Below are 15096 nucleotides of genomic sequence, written 5' to 3'. Positions count from 1 at the left end.
TGGGCAGGACTAAGGCAAGCTTCTCGCTTCTATACACCATCTTGTCCTCAGTACTGGCAGCCCCACCACACCCCAGACATGACCGTGGCATTTACAGCACCACACCCTTTTTCTCCTCCCTGCAAGCAGCAGAGTGACAGCTCCATGCCTTGGGCCTGGCCTGCCAGCTGAGTGGTAGCATATAAACTGAGTGGGTGGAGACAGGACCAGGCTGCCTGGGGCAGCCCAGCCTCCTGGTGGCCTGAGAATGGACCTCCTTGATAACAAGATGCTCCCTTGCCCTCTGTGACTGTGTTCTCATACCTGTCACTGCAGCTACAGCCACTGCCACATCTCTAGCACTGCTTCTCTCAGCCATAGATGCCACACCCCTTTCTGCCATCTTTGGAAGGGACACGCCCCTTTCTGCCATGTTTGGAGACCAAGCGGAGCTTTCTCAATAACATCATTACAAGAGCAAAATCAAACTTAAAAGCTGTCTTTTCCCTGTGGTAGAACAGTACTTTAAGGTGTGTGTGACTTTTGTTTATGCTGCATTTGTGTAACTCTGTGAAGCTGTGATTCTTTGTCTAAAACACCTGATGGTCTAATAAGGAGCTGAAGGGCCAATAGCGAGGCAGGAGCGGGGATAGGCGGGGCTGGCAGGCAGAGAGGGGAAACAGGAAAAATGAGAAAATGTAGAGGAGAACATCAGGATCCAGTCACCCAGGATCCAGCTACCCAGGATCCAGCCACCCAGGATCCAGTCACCCAGGATCCAGTCACCCAGGCATCCAGCTACCCAGGATCCAGTCACCCAGGCATCCAGCTACCCAGGATCCAGCCACCCAGGATCCAGTCACCCAGGATCCAGTCACCCAGGCATCCAGCTACCCAGGATCCAGTCACCCAGGATCCAGTCACCCAGGCATCCAGCTACCCAGCAATCCATGGAGTGAAAATAAGATTTACAGAAGTAAGAGGATAGGAAAAGCCCAGAGGCAAAGGTAGATGGGATAACAGAAGTTAAGAAAAGCTGGCTAGAAACAAGCCAAGCTAAGGCCAGACATTCATAACTAAGAATGAGCCTCTGTGTATTCATTTGAGAGCTGGGTGGTGAGCCCCCCTAAAAGAGAAAAAAACCTTCTTTCTACATTTCCCCATTGGGCTTTGAAAATTCCTTAGGGTTTTCAAAGTATCTACAATGGGTCTTGTCACGTTCACCCCTCCCTCTCCACCGCCAACTCCCCACCCAGAATCTCCTTTCATCTCTCCCTCCCAACTTACTGTCTCCTTTTATAATCATTTATTTTAACCTCGAGTCAGCTGGTGCTGGCCGTATGTGCATGGCTGTGGGGTCATTGGACAACCTTCCAATGGCCACACCCCTACAGAAAAGTGACTCTCCCTTTCTCGGCTTCTGTCAACTGCCAAAAGCTCCTCAGCCAGGGGTGTGGCCTCGTGGCTCCCTCCCTGCTTCCAGGCTGAAATCTTTTCTTCAACTATTGAGATTACAATACAATTACACATTTCTCCCTTCACTTTCTCCCCTCCAAATCCTCCCTGTACCTCTCCTCCCTTCCCTTCAAATGCACGGCCTCTTTGTTATTGAATCTATATATGTAGATATACACACACATTGTATATATTCCCAAATGTCACCTGCTTGGTCTGTATTCTGTTACTAGGATGTGTGTTTTCAGGTCTGACTAGACAACCAATTGGTATACTCTTCCTTGGGGGAGACCACCTCCCTCTCTCAGTTTTCCTTGGTTGCCTATAGTTCTTTAGGTAGGGCTGAGGGCTCATGGGCTTTTCTAAACCCCGTCTGACATGTTTCTTGGTGTCGTCCTTGTTCAGCACATTTGGGCAGTCGTGTTGGCGAGGCTCTATGGGTGTAGCTTCTGATGCTACTAAAAGACACATTTACACAGTAAACTCCCTGGTGCTCTGGTTCTTACCGTCTTCTCTGCCACGCCTTTGCTAATGTTCCCTGAGCCTTAGGTGGGAGACTGTTTTATGGATGTATTGATTGGGACTGGGCTCCACAGCTTTGCGTTTTGATTGGTTGTGGTTCTCTATAGTGGCCTCTGTTGCAAAGACATGTTTCCTTGATGAGGGTAAAGACTATACTTATCTGTGGGTACAAAGACAAATATTTATAGAATGTTGTTAGAGATTGTGCTGGTTTAGTAAACTAGTGATTGTTGTAGATTCTCTGATAACCATGACCTCACTAGCTCTGGGTAGTTGGCTACCAGGCATGATTTCCTTCTTGATGAGTGGGTCTCAAGTACAAGTAGAGAGCTGCTGGTTACAACCAAGGTATGCATGCCACTACTGCACCTTAGGGTTATTGTGTCAGGCTGGTCATTGTTGTGGTTCACAGGTGTCATAGCTGGATAGGACTGTTGGTTGCCTCTCTCATCTGGAAATGTGCATGGTGTCTTCTAGTACCATAAAAGCTAGTCCTTAGAGAGGGGGGCACTGCTGTTAGTTCCAGGTCAGGGCTTTCTGGGCTGTATTTCTGAAGTGCATTTCTTCCTGTCTGGGTAACCAGGGGCAATAGCAATAGGCTGTATGCTTGCCATGCCAAAAGTTTTAACCGGCTTGATCTGCTGCTGAGCTTATGCAGATAACTTCAGTTGCTTGCTATATGTTCATGTGTACAACATCCATGTCATGCCTTGAAAAGAGCATTACAGGGTAACCCTCCCCATCCCCAGGCTTTTATACTCTTTCCATCCCTGTCTTCCTCGGTGGTCCCTGAGCCTTTGTTGATGTGGGGTGGGGTGTTTAGATAGATATTTCATCTATGGCTGAGCAGTCACAGTCGCTTATTCTCAGCTCACGGGGGTCTACCCCCAGCTGAGGAGGGACACAGAGTCACTGCTCAGTGAGTGCCACTTCCTTAGGACAGAAGCACTGCCCCGAATGTGATTATACAATCCTTTCTGCTGTGGCCCCAGGAGACACCATCTTTATTTCCTAAGTGCTGAAGTGGTGTGAAAAGGAGTTGGGAAGGGGAGAAGAGAGGAGGGAGGAGGGAAATGGAGTGGAAGAGAGGGAAGAGGAGAGCAGGGGAGGGGGGGAGGAAGCTCTATTAGAGTCAAGAACTGGAGAGGAAGTAGAAGGCTTCATGGCCTTCACTGAAGACCATGAAGTAAATGACGTTTGTTGAGTTCCCAATTGGAAACCAAAATGCACTGTACCACAAAAGCAGCATGAATCTGTAAGTATTGGGGACTGGCACATGCATGCGGCGCCTTGTATTAGAACGAGAGAAAAGAAAAGTAGATCTTGCACATAAAAAAATAAGAGCAGGGTTTCATTGTCTCCCGTGGAACCATTGGACTCCTATGCAAGAGCTGGACTCGTAGGTGCAATTCATTTCATTCATTCTGTGGATGTTTATAGAGCACATGTGAGTCCAGAGTCTGGCTTGAGGCTGGGAAGGTCTTTCAAGGCGAACTTCCAGTCTCAGACTAGGATAAGATATAAATTTATATGAAGTATATGTACTAGGAAAAGTCATCGATAACAACTTTGCAAGGCTATAACCACACAGGGTGTAGTGTGACAGAGCAATGAGGAGAGAGGGTGGTAAGAGGTGACGGCAGAACAGGAGGCTCTGAGGAAAAAAAAAAAAAACTGTCATCTAAGGCGATCCTTAAAATATGAGGATTTGGTTCTTACTAATAAGATCTAATCAGCATGTAAATTGAAGACTGCTTGTGCGCTGAACCCCAGCCCTGCGCCAGAAAACAGATGTTTGAGACAGTTTCTCACATACCTTTGGCAGGCCAGCATGGTTGTCTAGAGCTGAGGGTGACCTTGCTCTGGGATTGTGGGTGTGTACCATCAGGTGGGTGCTGGGCTGATTGCCTGCGAGGCAAGCACTTCACCAACTAAGCTAGCTCTCTAGCCCTGGTGAAGCTCCCTTCCCATTGCCTTAAACCCCAAATCTTCCCTGTTGCTTTGACTTTCAGGTCACCCCTTAAATGATCCCAGTTGCTTTGATCTGCCCTCTCTGGTCTTTTATGTGAACACGATTTCAAAACTTCACTTGGGAATTCAAGGAGAGTTCATGGTCAGGAAAGCTGGGAACTGCTATTTAGAACTTCTTCAGACATCTTCACAGGCTAACTAGCTAAGTCCAGCTTTTGATTGAAACTTCATGAGCTCACTGACACAAACCACTTCCCACTACTGATCTGTTTCCCAGGTTCTCTCCTCCATGGAAAGAGTCTGGGGTTTCAGGCCAAAGTGAAAATCCCCCAGTGCTTGCGTGGGTCTGGACAGAGTGCAGAGCCATCACTGACAATGCCTAGCTCGGCTTCCCTCTGGTTTGCCTCCACAGCTTGAAGCAAGACTGGCAGGTTATGTTTCCTCCAGTTTCCATGGATACCACAGCATGCTTTTAAACAGTCTGGTGTAGGTTTCTTCTCTTTGGGTACATTCCTTGGAAATCCATGGTGGTGTTTGTCGGTTTTTAGCTGGTAGGTCACGTGGCATTTGCTGGATTGCCTCCCCTCCAATGTGGCACAGATTCCATCATCATTGGGAGGGTGGCCTTGAAGTGGGCCAGACAGCTTGGATAGCTCTGGGAGCCAGACTTCCTTGGACTTGGGATCTGAACTTGCTAGAGAAAAGGGCAGAAAATTAAGAGGAAAATATCTAGGTTAGTTGATGTGAGAAAGAAATGAATAAAAGCAAGCTTCAACTTTCAGTGAGAGGATCCCAGTCTAAGATCCCTGGAATGGCCTCCACTTTGCTTTGAAGGTGTGGACCCAGCCTTGGGAGTCCTTCCCCACTTAAATGGAACACACTCCCTGAGTGCACCTTTGTATGAAATGCTTATGGGTTCCCCTCACTTTCCCTTATATTCCATGTAGGAGTATAGTTATTCCTACTTCTTTTTCTTGCATTGGCCACAGCTGTAGGTTCACTGCCAAGAAGGAAGAAATCTTGTCCTATGGAAGACCTAAGAGGTGAACCTGTGAACTAACTATGCATGGACATGCTTAGAAGTTGTGGCCGAGCCAAGATCAGGTGAGCTATCCTTGGCCTGGGCTCCATTCTTTGAACACATCTGGTCAGTCCAAAGGGTGGGTGGGGTAAGGGGCAGGGAAGGGTCAGCAGGGAATTCTGTTTCCTTGGAAACCCATCTGCTGAGATCATGAACAAGCCATGTTCTGGCTGCTCCGACATATTGGCTTTGTGGGTGGCCTCTCAAGCTCATTCCACCAGTCACACGGTACAGCCCACCCCTTGCTCATGGCCTCTGCCAGACTATTTATTAGGAGCTCTGCCTTCTTGGGAGACTAAATTGCTAGGACTTCATAATTAAAGACTTCATTTGTTTCTTGTCACAATTTTCTGTGGCTAATGGGACTCAAGCCTGCATTAAGCAATGGATGGCTTATAATCCATCAACCTTAGCTACCTAACATGGCCCCTCCCACCAGTCTGCCAGCAGATTAAGAGGGATCAGTGCCAGGTCTGCATGAATCCACAGTGTGGCCAAACTACCTAGCAAATTTGGTATCCATCCATGCATCCATCATTATCTTCTTCAAGACAGGGTCACTATGTAGCCTAGACTGACCTTGAACTTACTATGTAGCTGATTCCCCTGCCTTTACCTTCTAAGTACACCAGGATTCGAAGTACCCACCACACCTGTCATGCATGTCAGACAAGCACTGTATGGCTTAGCTATAGCCCCAGCCCAGCCCTTATATTTTGTTTTCTATCCTCAGCTCATCCCATGAAAGGAAGCATTTCAGAGATGTGTCTGGCTTTTCCCCAGGGCTTCTCTATCAAGGCTGTCACTCTAGAGCATTTTCTAGAAGTTCCTAGTGGCAGAGGAATAGAGACTTTTAGGGAAACTGTACTCAGAAATGTGCTCAGAGATGCCAAAAGAAGCTTGCCAGATTATGATCATGAGGTCAGTACATTTTGTCCTGAAAGGGTTCTTCTACCCCTATCAGGCAAGAGAATATTAATGAAACCATGGATATGAGCTCTACTTTGTTTCAGGGGCTAGTCTAAAACTTTGCATGCATTATAACCCCATATGCATGAGCTCTATACCAAATACAGTGTGCTCTCTTCCCCCAAGAGGAATATGGACATTCAGTCTTGAACTGTATTTCCCAGCTTTCCGCAAAGACCCTTACCTGATAGGTACAGTAGGTAATCCTGGACATGCTTCGACCAAAGCCCTTGGGTCAGATCTGCTTCTCTGTTTCCTTTCCTCTTCTCTGTAGACTGAATTGGTGGAAACTGGAGGAGGTCTTAGCCACCCCAGCCCAGAGGGCACATCCCAGGCAGTTTCATGGTCGGAAGTTAAGCTGCCTCGAGGATCTTCACTAGTAAATGTATGTGGTTCTGGCATGTTTCCAACAACTCACCGAGGTAAGCTTTCTGACCCTGACAATATCTGGGGAATTTCTGTAAAATCTTGAGTTGGTAGTTAGCAACACCAGCACTCAAATCCAGCATTCAAACTGAACAATTAATGACAATAGAGGCAGAGCTTGGGAGAGCAGGCTGGGGGTAGAAGGCCTTTTATTTTTTCTTTTTAAAGAAAGAGATTCTTGGATTAGAAATTATCTTTAATATTTGACCCATATCTGTATTTTAACAACAGCAGCATCAACAATACTATAACCCAGAGCATTTGTGAGGTTTAGAGAAGTTCATTGAATAAAGGTATTTTATATAATAATAAAATGTTGCCTACCTAGGTATGTGGTGTATGACTTTAATCCCAGGACTTGAGAGGCAGATGCAGGTAGATCTCTGGAGTTCAAGAGAAGCCTGGTCTACCTAGCAAATTCCAAGCTAGCCAAAACCACATAATGTGATCATATCTGACGATAAAGCAGAATTTCTGCATAGCATGCTGGACATCAGATATCTTTCTTATGTATTGACCGTGTGTGTGTGTGTGTGTGTGTGTGTGTGTGTGTGTGTGTGTGTGTGTGTACCCCATGGGCCCCAGGTAGAGGTCATGGGACTTCTGTGTGGAGTTACTCTTCTCCACCGTTATGTGGGTCCTGGAGATGGAACTCAGATCATCAAGCCTGCACAGCGAGTACTTTACCTCATAAGCCATCTCTCCTGTCCAGATTTCTCACTCTCTCTCACTTGACCAGTGGGCCTTCTCTGTATGGCTGGAGGAGAACAGAGCCAAAGTCAGCTTCAACTCAGAGCATTGGAGTTTAGTTTCCCACAGAAAAGAATGAGTTCTTGCCTATAGCTTATCAGTTATTTGACACTGGAAATACCTCGCTCTGTTTCTTCCTCCAAAGACCACTGCTGAAGCCCAGGGGGTAGGGAAAGATGATGTAACTGGTAGTACCAAGAGAACCACATAGAATGGACAGTGAGACCGGAAGGATTTTCCATAGCAAGTGGCAGATGGAGGGTGCTAATGGTAAAATCAGGAAGGAGTGTTGGATATACAAAAGGACATCCATCGTGCATATGCTACATTATGGACATTATGGAAAGGGTCCCTCCAGCATAGCACATAGGCCTTAGTTTTGAATATCTATATGATTATTGCTGTCTCAGATCCTCCCTGCAGTACCGCTTGAAGAGCTGTAACCCTTGGTCTAATTCTTTATTCAAAACTCTCTCTAGAATGTCTTGGCACCTCCTTGGTAATTAGGATGTGATCAGGGTTAGGTGTGCAGCCTTTTCCCGGGAACACCTATATTCCTGACTTAAGGAATGAAGGCATGAAGTACTCGCACAAGGATATAAGGGTCTGGGTACTATTTGTGTATAGGAGTTATACATGCCCTTGATTTTGTCTCCAAGTGTTCTCTCTGGAGCTCAGCATTCATTTTTATGAGGATCCTTGACAAGATGGGAATATTAACAACAAATCCAGACTCACTGTCCTCTCAGTCCCTTAGGGGTGCAGAGGTGTTGGCTGTGCTTTCAGCCCAGTCAGTGCACTTGGTGACCATATGAGCCTGTCTGCTGTGCCATAGACTTAGGACCATAGTCTACTGGGGCCAAAGGAGAAGATGGCCAGAGCTGTCCAGCCTGGAAGTGTCTATCACCTATGCACTTGTGGCTTTTCTAGCAGCTCATAACCCACTGCTAAGATGTTTCTGTTCCCAGGTGTGCCTTCATAATAGGGGCTTTTAACTTGGAAATAAAAATTAAACCCACAGTGTAAGGATTAGGGTTTTCCTCCCGCAGCTGGTCTTGTCCCGCTGCCGCGCCAGCCCCAATTAACACACAGAGACTCTGTATTTGATATAATGCTGTTGGCCAGGTACTAGTTTCTTATCGGCTAGCTCTGTCTTAAGTATTAACCCATTTCTGTTAATCTATTATTTCCAGGTGGTCTTCTTACCAGGAAAAGGGGCCAGTGTCTCGTCTCCCCAGTCTCTCCATCTTGACCCCTCCTTACTACTTCCTCTTTCCTCCTTGTCTCCTAGTCCCGCCTATCTTGCTTTCCTATTGGCCAACAGTGCTTTATTCATTAAACCAGTATGAGAAACATACAGAATGACATCTCCCATCACCACAGTAAAACACATATTTTACATTGACCTGGCATACAATAGACCTGAAAGTGTATCTTGAAAAACACCTGTTAACTCACGGCCTGTGTAACTGTACTCTGAGATGTTGTGCTGAGTTTTATTTCATTTTAGACGATTGCTGGGTACACCCACTAATCCTTTCACAGTAGGCTACAATCAATAGTTTGGAGAGTGCTACATCTAAGCACTCTACACATTTTCCCTGGGAGTATCCTCAGCTTCAAGTGTAAGCCCCTTGCCACCAGATGCCTGGAAATCCTTCGTCTAAGGACACCATCATTCAAGTGAAGAGGAGCCTACAGAATGGGGGAAACTATTTCCCAGATACGCATATAACAGATGGTTTGCATATAGGATATACAAAGAATTCAAAAAATTGTATAGTAAGAAAATAAATAAGCCATTTTAAAATGAGGCATAGAACTAAACAGAGTTCTCAAAAGATGAAATAAAAATGGGCAAGAGACCTTTTTTTTTTTTTTTTTTTAACATTGAAGATGCTTTTAGCCATCAGGGAAAGGGAAATGTAAATTAAAAATACTTTGAGATTTCATCTTACCACAATCCATATGATTAGGATCCAAAAGATAAATGACAATATATGTTGGCATGGATGTAGGGAAAAGGGACACTCATTCACTGGTTCTGTGAGTGTAAACTGATGTTGCCACTACAAAAACTGATGTGAAATTTCCTCTAAAAGCTGAAAATTGATCTACTCGATTCTAGACATATAACCAAAGGACTCTACAGCTTACTGAGGAGACAGTTGCTCATCTAAGTTTATTGCTCCTCTATTCACAATTGCCCAAAGTTGGAAACAGCCTAGATGCCCATCAACTGATGAATGGATAATGAGAATATGGTACATTTACACAATGGAATATTATTCAGCTGTTGAGAAAAATGAGACTATGATATTCACAGATAAATGGATGGCGCTATAGACATTTATTCTGTATGAGGTAACCAGACCCAGAAAGACAAATGTTTTATGCTTTCTCTAAACTTTCATTTTAAGGAATCAGATTTTATAAGGGGTAGAACCCTTCATCCCAAGACATTGTCCTAATTATGACATTGGGTCTGCTTAGATTTCCTCATTGTCATAAAAGGAGGTTATGTTATCTAATGTGAATTGTCTGAGCCAGGGTTTCTGTTGCTGCATTGAAACACCGTGACCAAAAAGTAAGTTGGAGAGGAAAGTAAGTTGGGCTTACATTCCCACATTGTAGTCCATCATTGAAGGAACTCAGGACAGGAACTCAAACAGGGCAGGAACCTGGAGGCAGAAACTGATGGAGAGACAATGTTGAGGTGCTGCTTACTGGCTTGCTCCATATGGCTGCTCAGTCTGCTTTCTTATAGAACCCAGGACCACTAGTACAGGGGCAAGTCTTATCACAATGGGCTGGGCCCTCCCTCATTAAGAAAATGCCCTACAGGCTTGCCTACAGCTTGATCTTATGGAGGCATTTTCTCAGCTGAGCTTCCCTACTCTCTCATAACTACCTTATGTAAAGTTGACACAAATCTACCCAGAACAGGGTATGGAGTCAGTTTGAGATGCTGAGTAAGTCCTTCAGTGTGATGGAGATACTAGCTCCGTATTGTAAACATGCTTAAACCCAGTGAAATTAATGATGTATTTAAAAATGTGTGATAAAATGTACTTTTTAAAGAGAAGGGGCTTAGATTGGATGTTCCCAAGTCTGTGTTTCTAAGTACCTTTTCGTTCAGTCTGCTCTCAATTGCATCATCAGCTGGGTACCAAGCCTACAACACAGGAGCCTTTTGTGTGTGTGTGTGGGGGGTACATGTCATATCTAAACCCCAACAAATATAACATATAGCAGTCAAATCACGGTAATTATAATTTCCATCTCCTTAAACATTTATCATTTATTTGTGCCGAGAAGTTGGAATTCTTTTTAAAATCTTCTCGCTCTTTATTCCAGGGCAGATAGAAGTTGAGGTTAGATTGGATTTAATTCTTATTTTCTAAATTTGAGAACAGTCTCCTCCCTCCCTTTTGAAATGTAGTAAAAGAGGTAGAGAAGTAATAGAAACCCCTCAACAAACTTTTTGGGGGACAGATAGTTTTCTGCTGCCACAAAGGCATGCTGTGATAGCCAGGCGGCTGTGGGGCCCAAGCCTGACCCGGGGTTCCCAGTCCTTCTTGAAGTATGATACCCATGCGGACTGTTGGCTCTGCCAAAGGGTGCAAACCTTAAGCAGGAGGTATTTGAGAGTTAAATAATAGAGGTATTTTGTGTATATATATATTTTTCTTTTCAGAAACTACAGAGGAGTTGAAAACGGTGCCAAGGAGCTGATAAGAGCTTGCTGCTCATATTCCCGGTTCACCCTATCCCTGGAAATGACACCAGGGGACAAGAAGAAACAGACCCATTGGAGGGAATCTCACCTCATACCTCCTTTGTAAAGCAGTAGCAAATGAGGAGGTTCCTGAGCACACCTACCATGGCTGACAGCTTGAAGACAAAGATCTCTTTGGTTTGAAGGTGCTGGAAAGAGTGGTCTGTGGTGTCAGTGGACAGCTGTGCACCGCTTAGTAAATGAGCCAGAAAATCCTTCTGTGGGCAGGGCTTCTTGATGATGCAGACGAGGCTCCAGTGTGATGGGCTGACAACCAACAGAGGGTGCGGTGCAGCCTCGGAAGAGAGCAGTCTACTAAATCATGAGGCTGCTACCGATGCTGCTTCTACAAATAAGAATTCAGTCTTTTGTTGTTATCGTGTTGTTCTGAGACAGGGTTTCTCTGTGTAGCCCTGGCTGCCTTGGAACTCACTCTGTGGACCAGGCTGGCCTCGAACTCACAGAGACCCACCTGCCTCTGCCTCCTGAGTACTGGGATAAACGTGTGTGCCACAACTCCCCAGGAAGAATACAGTATTCATCCAGCACCATCATTCATGGTATTACATCCCATTATAGAACAAGTCTTCCATTTCCCTATTCTCCTTCCTCCATGCCCTTATGGTTCGTAGACTCGTGTGAGGACGTGCACAAGTGTATCACGTCTAATTGCCCATGGTGTATTTTGATCACTGTCAGAAGATGGGATGAAGAAACGTGCTGGGCTTGTGAAAATACTCCCTTTCTGTGTGGGCCATGCCCATTGGGTTCTTCCTAGTCCAGTAAATTTTATCTTACTGTTAGAAGAAAAAAAAATTTAAAAGTCCTTGCAGACCTTGTTTCACTGAAGAATTTTAATGTTTTACATTTATCACTGTAAAAGCAAGGACAATTTTATTGCTCTTATGTATGTGTTGCATAAAGAACGATTTGTCTTTGAGTGGGGACAAATCACTCTTTAAAAAAAATACTACATAGCCTTTCCTTCATGTCAAAATGCTACGCACATAAATTTGTTTGAAACAAGAAGTAAAAGTGACGTGAAAACAGAATAAAACTCTCAGGTGGTAGTGTGGATGGCCATTAACAATAGAGAGCGGCTAAAGTGCCAGTCCTAGGCAAGGTCTGTTAAAGAGAACAAAGGTTCCATATGCAACCCCACTTTGCACCCTCTCCATGGCTAGGCCACAGCAAACACATCTGCTTCCCAAGTGTGATGCTGGGGTCATGCCTTGGGTGCGGGAGTTGGTCAATGTGGTTCAAATCCCTATTCTTTCATTTGCCAGGCACCTGACTCTGAGAAACTGCCTATATGCACTCCGTGTCCCTGAGTTTACCCTCCATACAGTGGAGGCGCTGGCACTTACTTCCCAGGTAGCTGTGAGCGCAAATGTGACCACAGAGTCCCCAGCAGACAGTTAGGATCCTGTATTCTTATACTCTGCAGGCTCCAAGTATGAGCAAGCTGAGCCATTCACCCTCCTGGACAGCCAAGTATGTGGATTTTTTTCCCAGATATTTTATTATAAGAATTTCCAACACACACACACACACACACACACACACACACAAAATCTGAAAACTGTGCATTTTGCTAAGCATGTTTTATTGTATACTTCCATCTTAGCCACCATCAGTCTATTGTATTTTTGGTTTTTGTTTAAAATACAAATTATTCCCAAATTGGCAGGACATCCTTGTGTTCATACCTGTCCTGTAAAGTGAACTTCATCCTTTATTTTTAATATGTATTAAAGTAATTTGCAAATGTATTTTCCATGTTTATATCCTTATCTAGAACTTTTCCCCACTTTTTTTTTTTCCCAAAAAATCCTAAGTGATATTATCTGGATTGTTCTCAAGGCAAAACTTACACTTAGGGGTTAAAATCAACCTTAATCATACCATGAATACATCTATCTTGGATCCTTAGCCTTGTTAGCCTCTGTTGCCATAAAGACAGCTTTGCTAATGGCTGTACCACCCCAGGGAATGGGTACTGGGTGGCAGTGGCCTTGGAGCACAGGGGAAGGCTGAAGGACTCCACACCCAGAGGCTGACCACACCCAGAGGCTGACCACGCCCAGAGGCTGACCATCCTCTGAGGCTTACAACAGAGGTTCTGAGAGGCCCAGCTGAGTCACAGGAACAGCCCCTATGTCACAGGTTCAAGCCACTCTCCGACGCTGTGTGGTCTGAAAGTGGAGTCTTCCTGCAGCTTCCCCACCCCACGGTTGCTCATCTGTGTGGGCTTCAGGACCTTGATATGCTGCTTTCTGCTGAGGAGCCCAGATCTTCATTCCCAAGCTCTTCTCAATGGAGCTGTCTCCAAGGTCTGCACAGGGACAGCGCGCCTCGCTCCTCCTGCGCTCCTCATCTCCATATTGTTTCCCTCCTTCCTCATTTCCTGCCTCCAGTTATTCACTGACAGGTCACACCCTTCGGTGACTCCTTAATGATGATTCCTGTGGCAAGGACCAGAAATGGCATCCTAGGCTGGCCTGGAAGGCCCTGCTTTTCTGAAGGTGTGCCAACTGTCTTATGCAAAGAAAAGCAACATTCCTGGGGCCAGATAGAAAAGTAATAGCTCTCGGAGTCTAAGCAGTGTCCTTAGTTTTATCTTTGAAACACAGCCTGCACTGTATATCACAAGAAAGTGAATGCCCTACTCAGTGGCTAGTCTGTGCTGGGAACAGTTACGGAACACAGCGTCTGGGCAAAGCTTCGACGGCATAGGCTTATAAATAACGCAGTGTTCTGCTATCTCTAGCTAATTCTTGTTGTTGAGGGAGGCCTCCTGTGTAATCATGACTGCACACTTCAGACTATTAGCACTGGAAGTTTTGAGAAGAAAGCCTGGTTGTCCAAGAACTGCTCTGAAATATCAAGCCAGGTGCAGCGTCTGTCCCGGAGCCCAGGGCCAGGGAGCCACATTTCAGTTTGGGACACATCCGGGGCTCTGTGCCATGAGTTTCCCTCCACTCTTCCGTGCAAACCCCCAATGTTTTCTGCAGAGACCACTGGACTGTTTGATAGACCAGTTTTACCCAGGTCTTATCCTGTCTCTGTCTTCCACATCGATCCAGGGGAAACCCAAGTTAAAATGTCTCTAAGTAAATTTTGATGTTGTAAGTGCCTGCATTTGGGGCGGGCAAAGACCCTGCCAGCTCAGCTGGTTTACATTCTTTTCAAGTTGTGTTTATGGAGAGGAGGAGAATGTCTGATCTAATTTTCACCAAGGCTGCTTTTCTCTGCTTCCCATGAGACCAAGAGTTAGAAGAAGCCAAATAATCAGCCGAGCAAACTCACTGGGCCCTCACCCTGCGTGCTTCGCTCAGCTTCCAAGTTTTAGAGGTGGAAAACCCCAAACGTATGTTCATCTGTGGTTTTCATGAGGGGAAGAGCTGCTGACACCATCCAAATGGGACTGGGAGGCACTGGCTCCACCCAGGAGCAGGGGAGTGTTCTCAGGCAGCAGGCCTAGGGACCTCTGATAGTGTCTACTCACAGTGACTCTGGCTCACTGGAGGCTTAGGGAATATAAAATATACCTGTGTTGGTTTCTATCGCAGAAGTCATGAGGCAAAGGCATGTCTCCGGTACACTGTGGCACTGAGAGGGACTCTGCTAATGTTTGAGCATGGGCTAGACTCAAATCTAGCAATGTTGAAATAATGGTGTTTTAATGATGGAGCCAGGTGGAAGGTTAGGTCATGAGGAATATTAACCCTCGGGAGGGACTGCTTCTGACATGGTGCTGGTTAGTTCCAGAAACAAGTTGATGTAAATGAGCAAGCGCGGTCCCTGGCACATCTGGCTTTCTATCTTATCTGCACTCTCTCTCTCTTGCCAGTAGACTGACTCATTGTGATACCTTCTTCCGTATTGCATGTGACCATGTAGCTCTCACCTGAGGCCAGACAGATGACGATGCCTCATGCTGGACTTTTCTGTTTAAGGAAAGTGTGTGCCAGAAGAAAAGGGAAAATCTGCCAGAGTCCACACTTTCAAGTCATCAGGCTTGGCACCAAGAGTCTTTACCCACATCTTACTGTCCCTAATGTTGTTGGACTTTCAGCCTCCTAAATTGTGAGCTAAGCAATCATTTTTCTTTACAACGTACTGGTCTCGTGTATTTCGTTATAGCAACAGAAAATGTGCTAAG

The sequence above is a fragment of the Phodopus roborovskii genome, unplaced genomic scaffold (genome assembly GCF_943737965.1).
Source record: "Phodopus roborovskii unplaced genomic scaffold, PHOROB, whole genome shotgun sequence".
Lineage (NCBI taxonomy): Eukaryota > Metazoa > Chordata > Mammalia > Rodentia > Cricetidae > Phodopus > Phodopus roborovskii.
This window is presented reverse-complemented; position numbering follows the sequence as displayed.